This window comes from Hirundo rustica, chromosome W, assembly GCF_015227805.2.
Source record: "Hirundo rustica isolate bHirRus1 chromosome W, bHirRus1.pri.v3, whole genome shotgun sequence".
NCBI classification, from domain to species: Eukaryota; Metazoa; Chordata; class Aves; order Passeriformes; family Hirundinidae; genus Hirundo; species Hirundo rustica.
In genome coordinates, this window is record NC_053487.1 from 8,115,534 (window position 1) to 8,132,836 (window position 17,303).

The 17,303-nt window shown below is 47.6% G+C and overlaps 1 pseudogene; it reads right to left on the reverse strand.

The window, feature by feature from the left end:
• Positions 1-7,192: 7,192 nt before the first annotated feature.
• LOC120764977 (choline/ethanolaminephosphotransferase 1-like) lies at positions 7,193-8,240 on the reverse strand (annotated as a pseudogene).
• Between the last annotated feature and the right edge of the window lie 9,063 nt (positions 8,241-17,303).

The window sequence follows — 17,303 nt, forward strand, 5'->3', positions numbered from 1 at the left end:
ATGCAAAGTGGAATTACAGACTAGAATAAAAAACAGAAGAAAATAATGTAAAAAGTATTTGATTAGTAGTCTGTGAGAGGCTGTGTAAAGGGGAGGTTAGAGGAAAAGTGAGCTAGTTATTTAGTAGGTGATAATGTCCTGGTTGGGTATGCTAGTGATAAAATGATGTACTGATAACAGAGAAATTAAATGAGCAGCATAATATGAATTATGGACTGGAATGAGGGTAGCAGAGACTAATATCCCAGCAAAGAAATTACAGAATGGGCAAATCAGATGACTGAGCCATCTGATGTATTAAGCAATAATGCAGTTAGGTGGCAGCAAAGATAAGGTTTGAGACAGTTGACATGATTAATAGCTATTTTCTTGCAATTGAATCCTATAATAGCTTGAATGACTGAAGAGGGAGGACTTTCTACAAATGGGGTCTGAATGACATGCTGTGCAGGAGTCAGAATCCTATTTGATGCTGCACAGATAGCAAAGGGCTTGTGTTATCTGGATCTTACAACAGCACGAATTATGTCAGGCAGTGTCTGAGAAAGGCATTACCCACTTCACCTTACATTTCCATCTTAGATGCTGGCCAGTTTTATCCTTTGTTCCTAATATGATATTGCCCTAACTACATTATAATGAATCTATGTATGTATGACTATACATTTACAAATAACACATAATTTTCACTCTTTAGAAACATCACTATCTTCTGTATCTGTATCATAACACTAGATTTCTATTCACAAACAGCTCATGTTAAATACAAATATAATTTTAATTTCTGTCTATAAATTAGCAATACTGATGCTTTTTGTTTTCAGCATTTTATTTCTTCCCATGTTAGAAGTACTTCAAAATAAAACAACTCAGACTTCAATGCCTTCATTTCCAGTATACTTGTCATAATTTTCATTCTAATAAATTTAGAATTTAGAATTATATTAATTTAGTCCATAAACGTATTAAAAACCCTGAATCTATTTGCTAGAGTATATGCTTTTTTACTCCTTTAAAAAGTTTACTTTCTACAAGAAAATAAAGTTTTGATAAGCAAGTAACAATCATACAGTTTTCAACTTTTCCCCACATTTCAGTTTTAAAGAAAAAAATATTTGTTTTCCTTTCCCCTCTACTTCCACATGTCTGGAAAAGGTATATCTAGACTAAGTTCATACCTTATTATTTACATTTTCTGCTAACAATTCTTTCAGGGATGCTAGTTGTGGCATAATTTTTTTGGTAAAGATCAGAGTAGCTCATTTGAGGTAGGCAAAAGCCTCCATAATAAATAAAATACTCCCCAAAAATGTAATTCTCGCTCTTTTTTATCTACTTCATACTTCTTGACTTTGTTTTCCCCTGTTTTTATAGGCAAAGAATGTAGAGACCTCATTAACTCAAATGGAAATGAACAAGATTATCTCCTTTTCAAGTATGTAGCATACCTCCTGCATGATGAAAATATTTTTTATTATATTGCTATCAACATTTCATAAAGGTGCAATAAAATGTTATCTCTAGTGACTGATAAAAAAAAAAGCATAAGAGTACAAGTGTTCTATAATATTATTTATGTAGATGTAGATGTGATTTTGATATAAAAAGTAAACAATACCTTCCTTGGTTGATATGTCATGATGGCCAACATCATCTAAGTCAAAATGAACTGCTTTTGAGTGACCTGTCTATATATAAAATTTTATTGTTGCTCACGTCGCGGTGTCCACTGTGCGGGTGAAAGCGCAGGCCCATGGGCTAGCTCAGTCCCACACCGCAGCACACACGCTTTTGGGTCAGATTCGCTAGTTCAACTAGCTCTCATCTCCCTGTGGGATCTTGGTTCCCCACACCCTGTGACGGACTTGATGGTAGTCACGACCACGGCGATGGATAGAAAGGCGACTCTCTGAGCAGGGTTAACAGGGTTTTATTGAGGGGGAGACCAAACGGGAGCTCCGCACCTGACCACTGCTACTCAGGAGAGACCCCGAACAATGGTCAGGCAGTAGCTTTTAAATGGGGGAGGACCAAGAGGTGGTAACAACAGATTAACCAACCAGGTTAACTCAGGGTGGAACTAGGGGTGTAAACATTCAACAGGAGAACCACTCCGCAATGGGGGAAAGGGGATTTCCTGGGCACCAGCCTATCACTTGACACCCTCCCGGGAACTTTCCAGAATCTGGGGAAGGGTCCCGAAGTGACAGACAGGGAGCCCAAGGAGAGAGAGAGGGGATTGACAGCAATATAACGGGTAAAAACCATTGGGAAGAACGGGGGTACAGGGAACGAGCCATTTTACAAAACTTCTTATAAAAAACTGTAAATTAATTACATAAAACTCTTAAAACCTAATAGAATAACTTTTGCACCACCACATCTCCCCCCCCTTTTTTTTTTTTTTTTTTTAAGAGGAGGAGAGTTGGAATGGGGGAGGAAGGTGCTCGGAGTTCTGATTTAACTCAGCGAACCACTATTGGTGGGTGGCCCATTCCTCCTGATGACCTTCTTCTCCTTCCTTGGGGTCCTCATCTTCCCCTGAGTCTTCCTCCAGTTCCATACCCTCCTCCAACTCGGGTGCTGTCGTCACAACGACATGGTTGGCAGTGGGGGAGTGAGCGGTGCTTGAAATTAACTTATAGACCATTCTTTTAATCAAACCAAAAGATATTAAAATCAGCATAAGAATAAACAAAACTAACAAAACAGTTTTTAAAATTGACCCCACCCAGTCCGTTATTCCCCAGTTTGCAAAGAGTCCGTCCAACCAGCGAGCAGACAGGCCTCAAGGATCAGGTGCAGCCTCCTCAAGGGCGGGGTTCAGACTGGGACAGTCTCCATATTGACTGGAAAAAGAACTAAAAACACATATATTATATCAGGCTTAAGGGTTTTGGTGGAAAGGGAGCTCTTCCCAGATGATGTCCTCCTTTCGCTTCTGCCTCCACGCCGCTTGGGTTACTTGGGGTGCTGTTGTTCCCTTTTTCCCCGAGACCTTCGGGATGTAGGGCCTCACCCATTTGGATGGTAACCACTTCGGCCCTGTGGGGGTGGACACGCAAGCGTACCCACGACCCCACGTGACCAGCTCATGAGGCCCCTCCGTCTTTCTGGTCTCGGGGTTTCTGACCATGACCGGCGGCTTCTCCTTGATGGTCAACTGCTGGTTCGCGCCAAAGTGGCAGATGATTGGGGGGGTTCAAACCCTCGAAGGAACAATTTAAAAAATTGATAGTGAAGAGGGCTCTGGCCAACTGAATTGAAGGTGGTTCTGTTTTTAACACCTGCTGTTGTTGGTGGAGGACCCTTTTGATATCGCGGTAGGTCCTCTTAACCACGGCTTGACCTGTAGGGGAGTGGGGTCTGCCGGTCTTATGCTCCACTCCCCATTGCTGCAGGAAGCTGCAGAATTCCCTCGAACGGTACGCCGGGCCATTATTGGTCTTGAGCTCCCTCGGGATACTCATGAAGGAGAAGGCCTGGACGAGGTGTTTAATTGCATCCGAGGATTCTCCCCTGCGTGGGCGGAGGCAAAGACTGCTCCAGAAAAGGTGTCTAAAGGTGATTTTTAAAACACGGGGAGCATCTAGAGTCAGACACCTTCTTCACAGAAGTAATGGTGAACACTCGTTTATTGAGGGTACACAGGGTTCTTTTATACATATATCATTCTAGTGTATAAGCTGTTCACACGGCATTTTACTACTAGCTATTGGCTATCTCCTCGTGTCCACGAGCTCCAGGCGGCTATCCTATTCACTAGTGTTATCTGCATAAGCATTCTTTTGCAGTTACCTGTTTACACTTTGTTGAGGGGCCAACAGCTTGTTCCCAGGCTCTTTGTCCTGGTTCTCAGGCTCAACGTCCTTGAGAGTGCTAAAACAACAGAACTTTCCCAGCACTGTAAGGCCTCTCTGTGTCTGTCTCCAAAAATCCTGCTACAATTCCCCCTTTTTCTTTTGCACAAGCTAAGCATTAGATATTGTCTTATGCAACATATTCTTAATACATGACATTACACAACTTAGTACTAATAACCCTACCAATATAAGTAATAATATAACAAACACTTGTTTAACAACATACTTCAGCTATCTTGTCATCTTAAGGCTACTTAACTAATCTCTAAATACAACATCACTTTCTTTTAAATCATGTGATTTGTTCTTCATTAATTGCAATTTTTTTGTGAATTGGTCCAGAATGGTCAGACAGGTTCATGCAACACATTCCTTCAAACTCTTCAAACGTATGGTTATGCACTAAAAGCAAAAATCAATCGCAGCACGGTTTTGCAAAACAGCATGATTAACACTGGTAACATCCGCTGATAGCTCATCTAAAATTTGACTAGTCACATTCAATTCTGATTTGGTCCAGCATGCCATCTACTATAATGTGGTCATTGCTCTAGCAGCTGTTGCTCCTGGTATAAACATGGATGTTAACACTGTCCTAGCTTGGGACCAGAATTCTGGATCTTTTATGTCCGTACAGTCCAACTCATGTATGGCACGTTTTCTCCGAGTGACTTATGCCAAAGTCATCAATGCGGTTATGTTAGGGTGAAACAGGGTAAGCTTCCCTAAATAGCATGGGCCCTCATGTGGGCTGGCTGGAACTCCATTCCAAGCACAGTCCCCACATATTAAAAATGTTCCTGGTGGAAGGCATCACACTGGTTTGCCAGTCAAATTACATTTGGAATAAAGTTGTTGGTGTACACTGCCACTAGATAGTCAAGCTGAATTTACTGCAGCCCATTTCTGGCTATGTATATTTAGACTCTGCTCTGTGGGGGGCTCAAAGGACACCCAGCCTCCCTCACTTTTATTTGTAGACCTGGCATTCATACATTCAAGGAGGTCTAATTCTTCAGGTGGTGAAGTAAGCGTATTTATAATTTTACACTGCCAGCCTCCATCAGCCTGGGTGGCTGTGAAATCTGACAACCACACCATCCTGTTTGCCACAGTAAAATTCAGCATTGTCTCATTTTTCACATAACCTTTAAATTCGTGAGGGCTCCAAAGGGGTGTTCCTATTAAACAAGTTCTGAATGGGTCAGGGGATTGGCCAGGCTAAGGCAAATAGAATCCTGTCCAGTCATTTTGGCAAATGTCACCCATACATTAGTTCTCTTAGAAAATTGATGAGCTAGTTGAGAAGATCCTGCAACACTTGCTGACACCATGAGCAAAAGGCACGCAACACGCGAGAACGTCTTACCATGCGGACCTGCCACATCCCCCTCTTAATGGCCGACACTGTCTGCACAAATCCCCAATCCACTACTCCACCAAAATCGTCAGGAACGGGGTTAGGTATTCTCAACACTACCTGTGCTGCTTGATAAAAGGCACCAAGGGTACCACTATAGCAACAGTCACACAAACCACCCTCACGCCAAAGCTTTGGTGTCTCTCTCTCAAATTGTGCACCACAAACTCTGCAGCTCACTTCTATAACTACTACTCCCTGACACTGAGGACACTCTTTTTCTTGCCACTCATGCAAGTCCTGGGAAAGTTCCAACAATCCCAAGGGGCCTTGGCGATCAAAAATACACGCTACAACCCAGTCTGGGTCAGGAGGGCGTTGCTCACCAGCCGCCTCAACCACCAGCTGTCTCAGCAAGGACTTGATGATCCGTGCTCTTCTTCCTTCTTTTCCTTCCTTGCTGGCTTAGTCCATTTACTTGGTATCCATTGTGGCCCAGATGCAAAGCTCAAAGGCTGGGGTGCAGCTGTTGTTGAATTTGCCTCAGAGGTGTCCTGATCGCTGACCAGCAGGTTTCAGAGTGACAGATTCCAGGGCCCTTGGAGATCTGTCAGTCTGGGATGAAATTGAGATTAGCTGCTCTGGCCAGAAGTGTTCCTCTTATCTTCTCCAGAGCTGACTATCTGGCTTTTTATCTTCAGAGGGCTTGTGGTGTTCACTGCATGCAGAAGGCTTACTGTGACCCTGTTCAGCACGAAACCGCTTTGTCAGCAATGGATGAGCAAAAACCACCCCAGCTTAGCTCTTACTTGGCAGCTGCTGCAGCCACACAACTTAGTAAGATATCTTTGGGTTTTTACCAGCTTAAGTCTTTAGTAAATAAATTCCAAGTGGACACTAAACAAGTATTTCACTAAGAGATGATGAAATATTAAAATTAAAAGCAAGTCAGATTGCAGCTGTAATTATACTACATTAGAAACTCCAGTTGGTGGGGATCTCTCGGGTCTTTTCTCCGAGGTTCAGGTGGTTTTAGAGTCTTTTTGCCCTCTGCAAAGCTCTGAGCCAAACGCAGGAAAGAGACGGAGTCTTCAGGTTCTGATTTCTCAAGGTTGCATGCTTTGTTTATTGTTTCTTATCTTACAAATTTCTCAGTGCCCAACAAAGGTCTGTGCAGCTGCCTGGGCATCTGGTGACTCCTCCTCGCACTGGGCTGTTGCTATCTTTTATACTAATTGCTACGTATTCTTTATTTATCATTATTTGCCAATACCTCTCACTTATACCAAACAGGTCATCTTTACTTTGACCCAATCTATTTAAACTACTTTGTGCCACTGTCACTGCCGAAAATGGAGTGAGGGAAGAAGAAAGAAGAAGCAGGAGACAACGCCCCAAATCCTCCATCTTGTTCCCATTCACTTCAATACTAAAAACCTAAACCTACTGTTTTCTCACCCTGTGACAAGCTAAACTACTATCTTTCACACTCTTGTGGCTTGCAATCCTTCCTGCAGTGCAGGAAGCCTTTCCCATGGGCTGAGATCAAAGCCAATGTCCCTCTGGGCTCTGGGCCAGGGTCCCAGACCCCCCTGTCCAGGTCTCTGACCCTCCAGGGCAGCCAAAGGAATGCCCTGGACTCCAACAGGGATCCATTCACCATATAGAGAGAAATTAGTAATCAAGGTAATTACAAAGACAGAGCATTTGTTTCCTGCATGCTTGTCCAGGCTTGGAATCAACAGAGTTGACTACATGGAGAGTTGACTAGGGTGAACTCGGAATTCACTCTCTCAGGCAGGAGACTAGTTAAGGAGTGTTACTGATGACAAAGAAGAAAAGTTATACAACATTGATTATTATAAATTACTTTGTTCTCATCTGCTTTTAGCATTTGTCTCTTACAAGTCTTCATCCATTCCTGTAGAAACCCAACTCCTTTTCCATTCCTCTGTGGCAGCTCCCATCCCTAGTGATGGTTTGAGTGCCTGGGTCAGCCCTTGATGCGGAACACGTGGATGTGCAAGTGGGCAGTCCCCACCAGGGGCAATTCTGGTTGCACACGGTGACACAGTATCGGAGCAGGTTAAACAGGGACAGGATCAGGGCAATCCAGAGGACAATATACTTATCAATAAAGCTTTTAAAACACTGGTCAAGGAACAGCAATGCTGGGCCTATGAATGCTGTGTTATATAAATACATTTCACTCTTGGTCATGTGGGCAACCACCAGTTGATTTGTGATCTTGGCAGGCACAAAGCCAAAAGTCAGGATGTAGAGGCAGGGATGCCTCTCAAAGAGCTGCACAGCAGATTTCTTGTAGATCACTGCAGCCAAGGCAATCACTGAGCCAATATGAAGAAAAGGTGAGAGGACACTTGTTCCTGCTAAAGTGGATCCAGTTTTTGCTAACTGCACCTGTAAAGATTACACCAAAGTAGTTTGAAGAGGAGAATATTGTTCCTGCCACAGTACAAAAAGCTGGGAGTATTTTCACCTGAATATTCAGTCTTGGAATCAGAGATTGCTAAAAAGGTGGTCCTCCAATCACTGCTAGTATTATTATGAAGATTTGTACATCAGTCACATCAATCATGCCGAAGCGCAGCATTCTTGAGATGTACGTCTGTCAGTGTGCGCAGTAAAACATGAATGCCACAGCAAAACAACAGAAGAACATTCAGTCAGGGCTGGAGTCCAGCTGCACAGCAATACAAATTCCCAAAACCACAAAGTCTATGGACAATGAATCACAGCCATGATCAAAAGCTTTCTTAACGGAGTGCTGCTATTTGTCCTTCTTGCTTGTTTTCCATCTGTAGCTTCCAGGGACTGGAATGCCACAGGCACAAGCAATGAACGTCCAGGAAGGTGCCTGCCTTTGAAGCTGTTGAGCAGTAACATACTAATAACAGAGTTGTAAATATATTTATTAACAGTTCAATGATGGTGATCAAATCGGAGGCAATCCAGGCTGGAGAAATGATATCTGCAGTATGAATCCAATCTAGCATTGTTCGAGCACTTTCAGATTTCAAGCCGTGCTCTTTTACTGTATTTTTTTTTTTGCCTGTTGCAAGATTTTCCATTCATGCTGCTCATACACAGGATTGCCACCTCTGGACACGACAGGACATGCTACAGGACATGCCATGTGTCCTGCGGTTCCCACTGTCCTTCTAGTATAGCATCACGTATAATTTCGGACCATCGAGTCACAGGTGGAGGCAGGCGAAGGCGTTGCAAGGGGACTGCTTTGTGCAGTTTGTTGTAGCAATCGTTACATTGGAGTTAACTGAGAGCTGAAAGATGTTGGCTCATCTCGACCATTAACAGTTGCCGTGGATAGCAGTTCAGCTGCTGTGTGTGCTCTCTCATTTAGGCACTGCACCACCACCTGAATTTGCTTAGTCAGTTCTTTTAAACCAATCGTGGGTTCTGCCGGGAGTTCTGCTCTATCATCGGGGTCCTCCTCTAATTCGTTCGGCAGCGGAACATTGTCAGGGGAAGGTGGTCGACAGCAGGGGTCACCGGTTTCCCTCTCTTGGTCGACCGGTATCTCTTCTGGCACAGCCAAGAAAAGGGGGGGGGGGCAGTCAGCGCATGCGTTGCGGAGGCAGTGGGGTCGAGTGGGGCCGGTGGCGGCGGAGCTGGAGCAGTTCCGGTGGCTTTTTGAAGCATCTCAGCCACCGTACCACACTGGGTTGCTGACACGCCCTTGATCGGAGGGGGGGCTTTGTTCCTGAGAAAAGCTCCGAAACTATTTTTTTGGGTTGATAGGGGGCGCGGCAGCGGCGGCACCGGCGGCGGCGGGGCAGCGCGGACCCCCGGGGGCCGCTTCCTCCTCGTCCTGCCTGTTGCTGCGGGGTGGCGGGGGCGGCAGGCACCATGGAGCCGCTGCCGTGGAGGGACGGGGGCAGTCCGCGGGCCGGAAGCGGCGAGCCGGGTGTCGGCCAGACATGGCACCGGGGCGCCGGAGGTGGCGGGAGGGCACGTCAGGGGCCCCGTGGCGCCTCCCCGACTTCGCAGTGCCGGGGGGTTGTTAAATGTCCATTTCCCCGCGCCCAGTTAATCAGCTTCTGCAGTACTTTTTCTGCTACTTTATTTCCTCTCTTAGAGAGTATATTTATAAGCAACTTCAATGCGGCAGCAAATTCGCACTCCATGCTTGCCGTCGTCAATGGGGCAGGGAAGGGAGTACTCAGAACCTTCCACCTTTTTTCAAGAAAACTGCCCCCTGCTCCCCTTACCAGCTCAGCCTCGCAATCTATTTGCAAGGACGGCGAGCTTCTGCCTCAATGCTGATGCATCTCTTGGCAGATCAGCGTCTGTCTGCTATTTTCCAGAGGGTCTCACCTCAATGCAGCTGCATCTGTTGGTGAGTTCAGCGTCCAACCGCTCAGCGTCCCACCGCTAATTTTCTCCTCCAGGTCATCACCTCAAGGTCCGATGTTCGGCGCCAGTTAAAGGTGATTTGAAAAAAAGCGGGGAGCAGCTAGAGTCAGACACCTTCTTCACAGAAGTAATGGTGAACGCTCGTTTATTGAGGGTACACAGGGTTCTTTTATACATATATCATTCTAGTGCATAAGCTGTTCACACGGCATTTTACTACTAGCTATTGGCTATCTCCTCGTGTCCACGAGCTCCAGGCAGCTATCCTATTCACTAGTGTTATCTGCATAAGCATTCTTTTGCAGTTACCTGTTTACACTTTGTTGAGGGGCCAACAGCTTGTTCCCAGGCTCTTTGTCCTGGTTCTCAGGCTCAACGTCCTTGAGAGTGCTAAAACAACAGAACTTTCCCAGCACTGTAAGGCCTCTCTGTGTCTCTCCAAAAATCCTGCTGCAGGTGTCCACAGATACATGTATGTATTTTGATCGGCTGAATTCAGGGAAGTCTGTGACATCAGTCTGCCACACCTCACAGCTCTTAAGCCCTCTGGGGTTGACCCCAGCACTTAAAGTGGGAAGTGCGTGCTGGGTGCAAGATGGACATGCAGCCACGATTGCCTTGGCCTGCTCCCGGGTAAGATGGAACTGGCGAACAAGGCCAGGCGCATTTTGGTGGAAGAGTTAGTGGCTGAGCTTTGCCTGTTCAAAGATGTTAGGCAGTGGGCCCATCGCGGCAGGGGCAGTGAGATCATCAGCCCTCCTTTTACCCTCCGCAATGAACCCTGGCAAATCGGTATGAGACCTCGTGTGCATCACAAAGAAGGGTTGCTCTCAGTGGGAGATGAGTTTTACTAACTTTGAGAGCAAGTTAAACAGTGCAATGTTAGACACCTCCTGTAATATGGCTTGTTCTGCCCTGAACACCACCCCCCCTACGTATGCGGTGTCAGTTACCAAATTAAATGGTTCGGAGAACCTCTCGAATGCCCGGACGACAGCGGCCAACTCAGCAACCTGAGGTGATCCTTCCACCTCGGCAACATCTGCCTCCCACTGCTGAGTCTGAGGGTCCTTCCAAGTCATAACTGACTTATGGGACCTTCCGGACACGTCAGTGAAAATTGTCAAGGCCGTCAGAGGTTTCCTGCTCCGAACGCTTCTTAAGGATAGTACAAATTTAACGTCCTGATTAAAGATTTTGTGAGCAGGCCGGTGAATAGAAATTTGCCCTGTAAAGGAGTCCAAGGCAAATTGCAGTGCTTCATTTTCCAGAAGCAGGTGTTCCAGCATTGCTTTCGTAATTTGGCCCGAACGTAAGCCAATTGGAATATGTATGCATGCGAAGTCGCATCCGGCCAGTTCTCGGATCCCGGATCTCACTTTCCGGATCAACTCAGTGACCAACTCTTGTGGCTGGGTCATCCTTTTGGACCTTTGGTGGCTAAGGAAGACCCACTCTATGATTAAAAGTGGACCCTCCCCACCTCAGTCCTTCTTGATGTTGTCCCTCCATTGAAAATTCACCCCATGGAGGTGTGGCACTTTTCCCATAATTATAAATTTGAAAGGCAGGCCAGGGTCACATCTGTGAGCCTGCCTGGTGGACATTCGGTCCTCGACCTTTTCTAAAGCTTTCCTTGCCTCCGGGGTGAGAACCCGAGGAGAACTCAGCTCCTCTCCCCCTTTCAATAAATCGAAAAGGGGGGCCAGGTCTTTGGTGGTAAGACCCAGCCAGGGCCTCATCCAATTCAAAGCCCCACACAGTTGATGGACATCCGCAAGAGTGCTAACCTTTACTTTGATGTCCAATTTTTGCAGCACAATGGTCCGCTTGCCGATCTCCAGCCGGAGGTATCTCCAAGGTGGCATCCTTTGAACTTTATCTTCTTGCAGCTCAAACCCTGCAGCAATCAACGCATCGATTGTTAGGTCGAGCGTGTGGTACAGAATGTCATCGTTCGGGGCACACACGAGGACATCATCCATGTAGTGATGGATGATGGCCTTGTCCGTGGCTGCGCGGACCGGGGACAGCAAGGAAGCAACATACCATTGGCAAATCATTGGGCTGTTCTTCATGCCTTGCAGAAGAACTCGCCAATGGTACCGCCTCCTCGGGGCCTCTCGGTTGATGGTAGGAACCGAGAATGCAAAACGTGGGGCATTGTCAGGGTGCAGGGGAATTTGAAAAAAGCAATCCTTGATATCTATGACAGCCAATTTCCAATTTTCGGGCAGCATGGTCAGGGAGGGCATCCCTGGTTGGAGAGATCCCATGTCCTCAATTACATTATTAATTTGATGGAGGTCCTGGAAGAGTCGCCACTTGTCCTTCCCCGGCTTCTGAATGACAAAAACCGGAGAATTCCAAGGGCTGTAAGTCTCTACTATATGGCCCTTGGCCAATTGCTCCTCCACGAGCTCCTTGAGCACCTTTAATTTTTGTTTTGAGAGCAGCCACTGTTCTACCCATACTGGTGTGTCCGTTTTCCAATTCAGCTTTTGGGTAGGGCGCTTCTCAGCAGCTGCTGCCCTAAAATTTTGTGAGGGGTCTGGGATGTCAATTGTGACCCCCCACTGGGCCATGAGATCTCTCCCAAGCAAGGGTTCCTTGTAATCTAAAATGAAAGGGGGGAGATTAGCCAATTGCCCTTTTGGTCCCTTAATTTGGACCACGCTCTTTGATTGTTTGGCCAATTGCATGCCCCCTACACCTTGCACATGTCCTGCCACGTCCTGCAAGGCCCAATGTGACGGCCAGTACTTGGTGGGTGTTATCGTCACATCTGCCCCCGTGTCTAGGAGGCCTGTGATCTTGGGGGCCTTCCCACCCATACTAAATTCACAGGCCGCCTGGGGCCTCTCCTCTGTGACAGCCTGCACCAGGCAGGCCATCGGGATGTCCCAGTTGTTGCTTGGTCCCCAGGTGGGTATCATCTGTGCGATGATTTGGCCCTTAGGTAGGTAGGTTGGTGAGTGGATGCAGTGCAGCCAGAGAACGAGGCTCCCAGGGTTGTTAACCAACGTGCCTGGGAGGATCGCAATCTCTTGCGGTGTGTGCTTGCAATCCCCGATGACGATGAACTCACCCTCAACTTCTGGCCAGGCACCCTGTTCTTCGGGGTCTACCTATAGCAGTGTCCTCTCCCGCCTGGCAGGCGTGCAGGCTAGCTCAGTTCTGCACTGCTACAGCAAGGATCGGTCGGGGTTACAGGCAGGGCAAGTAACCTCCTCCTGGTGAGTTCTTGGTTCCCCACACCAGCGAGTGGACCTGATGGAGTTGCGACTGCGGCGACGGAAAAAGAGTTGTCTCTCTTTAGGCAGGGTAGAAGGTAGTTTATTAAGGGGAGTCCAGCAAGGAGCTCCGCCTCAGACCACTGCTGCCCAGAGAGAGCAGAGATCAAAGCTTGACAGCCACTTATAAACGGGGGAGGGCTGACAACGGGTCAGCCAACCAGGGAACACAGGGGTGGTAACAGGGGTGTCAACCTTTGAACCATTAACAAATCACAGGAGGGTAGGAGGTGATTCCCCGGGTACCAGCCTACCACTCAACACCTCTCCTGGATCTTTCCAAAATCCAGGGAAGGGTCTCGAAGTGACAGACAGGGCAACCACGAGGAGAGGGGGGGATTGACAGGGACAAGTGCAGGGAAGGAATGATTGGCATATAACGTCTACTTATATAACCAACTCATAAGGGGGAAAACTATTAAAGAACACAGGGGAGTACAGTGGACTAAACAATTACAAAAATAACTTAAAAATCTTACAAAAATAACTTAATAACTTAATAAAACCACTCTCACACCACTACATCTACCGAAATAAAAGTCCAATCGCCGCTACTTAGGTGCAAACCCTCGGAGAGCCGCAACCTGTATGGTTTACAAACAGAATCTGTTGTCAAAATAGGTTTAGAAAGGTCACGGTCAGAAAAAAGTGTCACTTCCGGTGAAGTGTCGCTCTCGTCCCCTTGTATGGGACGAGGCAGTGTATTGTTGACAGCAGTTTGGCTCCCATTTCCTCCCCCCTTCACCTGGTCCACCCTTTTTGTTTCTTTACGCAGGGTGGACCCACGCTCCCCTTTAGTTTTTTTGATTAATTTTGGGTCCCAGTGACCCATCTCCCCCACCCCCCCCCCTTTTTTATTTTTTAATGCTTCAAGTTCCCTTCGAAGATGACATTGGGAAGCCCAATGTCCTAATTCCCCGCACAAGTAACAGCGTTGTTTGCCGATGTTAAAGGGCTTTCTCCCTGCAGATGGTGTTTGGGAAGAACAGTTAGTGTCGACGGCCACAACCTTGTGAGATTTAGGTCGTTGTTCACAGGAAGGTGTTTGCATAAATGGGACCTTCAGCTGGCAGACCCGAAGCATATCCTGTAGTGTAGGTGGAGGGTCTAGAGGAAGACTCAAAATGGCATTATGACATACTTGATTTGAATTAGGAAATGCAATCTCCCTCAAGATTCCCTCCCTTGTAACCTCATTTGCAACTTGCATCGCGATTGCTTGGGTGAGCCGTTCAACAAACGATGTGAATGAATCATTGGGTCCCTGAACAATTTTCGAATAGGGTGTTATTGGGCCGTCAGGTAGCATCCCAAAGAATGATGCTAAAGCACTGTCCTTAGTTACATTGAGGGCTTTAGATGGGATAGTTGAGGCTTGGTCTATCGGGGACACCCACTGCCCCTCACCAATAAGATGTTCAAAGGTGAGGGGGTTCCCATTCTCATTGACCGCTGTCTTGGGGTAGATGAGGAGACTTGGCAGGGCATCCCTCAGCAGTTGTTTCCATGCCGCCTCCCAGAGTTTGAACTCTGTGGAGTTCATGAGTCATGAAAACAAGTGCTTCAGATCTGAGGGGACGACCACAGCATCACCAAGATCGGTACGGAGAAGGCCCCTAAAATAGGAACTTTCCCGCCCATAATCTTTGTGAGCTTTGCACAAATCCCTGATGGTGGATTGAGGGAAGGGGTGATAGACCGCACGCATGTTGTGCCCTCTGCGGGAGTTTTTATAAACAATGGGAGCGAGGGAAGGGATCAGGGAGGGTTGCAGGGGCTCTGTTTGTTCCGGTCTCGGCTCCCCATCTTCCGGGTTCCCATCGTGAGAACTGGAAGGGGGAGCGTGGGAACCAGGACTCCAGGACTTCCGCGTTCCGGGTGGGGGGGTGGTTTGGGAGCTGGATGACATCACCCAAGGGGTGTGTCGGTGGGCAGGGTGGATAGGAGGGGTTTTGGGAGAAGGCGGAGGGAAGCAGGTGACATCATGAGAGAGGGGCAGGGTTGAGGACTGTCTTGGTTTTGAAAAGACAGGTGTCTGCTATGGAGAGGCAGGCCTCTCTAGGAAATGAGGAATTTGAATCCTTCCCTCCGTGTTATTATAATTTGGAAGATTAAAAGAAAAAAACTTTTCAGTCAGAGCTATGGGGAAAAGGAATAACAGTGCTTTACTAGTAAATATAACAGGACAGACAAAAAACAACAGCAATTATAACAATAGTAGAACAGAACCAAGAAGCCCGAGGGCAAACGGTGGAAGCTCCGGCGCTGATGGCTGGAAGCCGGGCGTGGTGGATTGTCCTCCGCAGGCAGGGGGTGTCCTCGGCAGGCAGAGGTGGCAGTGCCAGAGAAGCCGCAGCGGCGAGACCCGGGCTCACCCAAAATCCAGCAGGACAGCGAAGAAACTCCGAATTCCTGGATACTCCAACAGATGGTAGAATTCCCAGGACCAGACTCCTTCGTTCCGTGGACTCCAGCAGCCAGCAGCCCCTGATCTCTGCTCCCCCGAAGACCAAAGACACCCGACCCCCACCCTCAGCTCTCTCTCCCGGAGCTTTTTTTTTTCCCCTCCCCCAAACTAAGTGATCAGCTTCTTTTTGTCCAGGTTAAGTACTCAGCATTTAGTCTCCTAGCAACTTGGGGGGGGGACAATTCTACAGGAGACTTAACCCTCAACATTATCCACCCTGAATTTTTCCCACACCAACATATTATGTTGAATTTAAACCTTTAAATGATATACATATATATACATGTGAATATAAATACAGACACAGTCACAGTGTTCACCGAAAAACAAGGTCCCCTTGAGGTATGCAGCGGGTCTCTCCATCCTTTTGCATCACCCACCATGTGCAGCCAGGTCCCTGAGCAAAAACAACCCCAGGAGCGGGATTGTCTTTGCTGGAGGCAGAATTAATCCAAACAGTTTTTCCGAGCATTCCTCTCATGTGTACTACTGGAACTTTATCTCCATCTCTTGTTCCCAGGGGCTCAGATTGGGCGGGGCTTGCTCGGTTGGTAGAACCTCGAGTGTTCACTAACCAGGTGGCCTTTGCTAAATTATTCTCCCAGTTCTTGAAAGTCCCCCCACCCAGTGCCTTCAAAGTGGTTTTAAGCAGGCCATTGCATCGTTCAACCTTCCCGGCTGCTGGCGCATGATAAGGAATATGGTACACCCACTCAATGCCATGTTCTCTAGCCCAGGTGTTTATAAGGCTGTTCTTGAAATGAGTCCCATTGTCTGACTCAATCCTCTCAGGGGTACCATGTCTCCACAGGATTTGCTTTTCAAGGCCCAGGATGGTGTTCCGGGCAGTAGCATGGGGCACAGGGTAGGTCTCCAGCCATCCAGTGGTGGCTTCCACCATGGTCAGCACATAGCGCTTGCCTTGGCGGGTTTGGGGAAGGGTGATGTAGTCAATCTGCCAGGCTTCCCCGTACTTATACTTGGACCATCGCCCGCCATACGACAGGGGCTTCACCCGCTTGGCCTGCTTGATTGCAGCACACGTCTCACAGTCATGGATAACTTGAGAAATACTGTCCATAGTTAGATCCACCCCTCGGTCTTGTGCCCACTTATAGGTGGCATCTCTACCCTGGTGACCTGAGGCAGCATGGGCCCATCGAGCTAGGAACAACTCTCCCTTGTGTTGCCAATCTAAGTCTATCTTTGACACCTCTATCTTTTCAGCTTGATCTACCTGCTCGTTGTTTTGGTGCTCCTCATTAGCCCGACTCTTGGGGACATGGGCATCTACATGACGGACTTTGACAGGTAGCTTCTCTACCCGAGTGGCAATGTCCTTCCACTCATCTGCAGCCCAGATTGGCTTTCCCCTACGCTGCCAATTGGCCTTTTTCCACCTGTCCAGCCAACCCCACAGAGCATTGGCCACCATCCACGAATCAGTGTAGAGGTAGAGCTTTGGCCACTTCTCTCTTTCAGCAATGTCCAGGGTCAGTTGAACAGCTTTGAGTTCAGCAAGTTGGCTTGACCCACCTTCTCCTTCAGTGGCTTGTGCGACCTGTCTTGTGGGGCTCCATACAGCTGCTTTCCACTTCCAGTTCATCCCTACGATGCGGCAGGAACCGTCAGTGAAAAGAGCATAGCGTGTTTCTTCTGCTGGCAGTTGGTTGTATGGTGGACCCTCTTCGGCACGTGTCACTTGTTCCTGCTCCTCTTCATCTGTGAGACCAAAGTTTTCACCTTCCGGCCAGTTTGTAATTATCTCTAAAATCCCAGGGCGATTTGGGTTTCCAATGCAGGCGCGCTGAGTGATGAGGGCAATCCATTTGCTCCATGTGGCGTCGGTGGCATGATGGGTGGAAGGAACCTTTCCTCTAAACATCCACCCCAGCACTGGTAGTCAGGGTGCCAGCAGGAGT